Genomic DNA, 1,864 nt, shown 5'->3' with positions numbered 1-1,864 from the left:
CCGACTGTATCCGCCTAACATCTCCAGAGAGGCAGTGTGGAATCCTAATTCATAATTGTTATAAGTACGTTATGGTTTAATGTATTCTCCATTCAGTGACGATATTTAATGTAGGTATATATTCAAATGCCTGACTTAATGTTGCAGGAATTACAAAATGCGTTATTGCACGTCTTCAGAGTTTAGACCAAAAAATGTCTACAACGATTGTGATAGCATACGCAGTGGAAGTATTATTTGTACGTCATAATTTCATAGAAGTTTGACATTTAAAACAACACTTGCACTGCGTGTGCTATCAAAATCGTTGCAGACTTATCTTGGTTTAACTCTAGTAGATTTGAGAATGGAGGAGGATCGCGGCGCTACCTGGGACGCCCGGTAGGGCGGAGGCCGATCGGACGTCCCAGGTATCGCTGGGGCGATGCGGTTGAAGCGGACTTGCGCGATCTCCATGCCGATAACTGGCGGGATATGGCGCAGGATCGAGACAACTGGCGTGTACTCGTGTCGGAGGCCAAGACACATTTTGGGTCGTTGCGCCATTAAGTAAGTAAGTAAGTAACTCTAGTAGATTGTTAACCAAGGGATGAAATGATGCCTTTCACCCGAGTTAAATACTCTACTTATTAATTTGATACGAGGAAAATAAAATGCATGTTTTTTTTTTTAACATGACTAAGCATAATTTTTTATAGTATTTCTTGAGGGTTTTTTCAAAAAATAATTTAGGCACAAATATCGTTATGTAGTCATAATCATGGAATGGGTAGTCAAATATCAGAATGGAAATTGCATAACAAATCCATTTAAATCCAAATTTCAAATGCTTATCGTAAAAATATTTCAATAATCGTACTTGGAACGTAAAATACTCTAGTGCAGAAATGTAGCATTTTCTGCACACCTTTTAGAACAACAATCCTAGTCGAATCTTCATGTCTGAGGGTCGTGACCACCATAAGTCGCTCTGTGCTGATGTAGTGCTCTGCATCCTGGCCGATTCATTGCCTTCCTTAAGGAACCCTGGAACCCCTCGCGTGTAACATCTTGAATGGCGTTGAACCAGCGTGTGGGTATCCCTCCCTGTTTTCGATGTCCTTCAACAGGCCCAACTAGCAGAGCCTTTTCCAGGCTATCAGGTTCACGCCGGGCCAAGTGCCCAAAAAAGCCAAGCATTCTCCCACGGCAAATAGCAGAAAGACGAGTCTGGATCCTGAGCTCCTGCGACATTAGTGCGACGCGCTGTCCAGGATATGCCTAACATTTTGCGCCAACACCACAATAACCCTCTTTCAGAGCATGAGAAATGAAATAGTAGATTGTTAACCAAGGGATAAAAGGCATTCATTTCTGCCGAGGCAGTTTGGCGCTCGAACGCAGTGAGAGCGCCAATGGTCCGAGGCTGAAATGATGCCTTTAACCCGAGTTTAAAACTCTATTTTTCAATCTATAAATTGTAAGTACAGATGTCAATCACAATGAAAAAATGAACGTTGATCAACTCTGGCCAACGTGGGACTCGAACCCACATCCTTGGATTGTCGGTCCAATGCGTTAGCAATTCCGCCAGTTGACCATCCGGCAATCACCGCGACTTTGGCATTGCAACTGTGACAACGTCACATGCAGATGTCGCTGGTGACGTTGTCACAGTTGCAAATACTATATAAATTCGCGTTGATTGACGGTTATTATTATTTATTAAATACACAGTACAGAGCTTAAATCTATACAGATCCTTGCAAAACCGTATTTACAGTTTGCCTGCAGGTAAGAGTCTCTACGTACATGTACATTATTATACTTAAAGATTATTTAATATGTTTAATATAAGCAATTAAGTGACACTTGCACGCGTGCA

The 1,864-nt window shown here is 41.9% G+C and overlaps 1 non-coding gene across 1 annotated transcript; it reads right to left on the bottom strand.

Annotated features, from left to right (window-relative positions):
* Window positions 1-1,507: 1,507 nt before the first annotated feature.
* On the bottom strand, window positions 1,508-1,579 carry Trnav-gac (transfer RNA valine (anticodon GAC)). Its single transcript has one exon. It is a non-coding gene; the product is annotated as a tRNA-Val (tRNA).
* Window positions 1,580-1,864: the final 285 nt, after the last annotated feature.

Source organism: Cydia fagiglandana, chromosome 10, assembly GCF_963556715.1.
Source record: "Cydia fagiglandana chromosome 10, ilCydFagi1.1, whole genome shotgun sequence".
Taxonomy (NCBI): Eukaryota; Metazoa; Arthropoda; class Insecta; order Lepidoptera; family Tortricidae; genus Cydia; species Cydia fagiglandana.
This window is presented reverse-complemented; position numbering and strand designations above follow the sequence as displayed.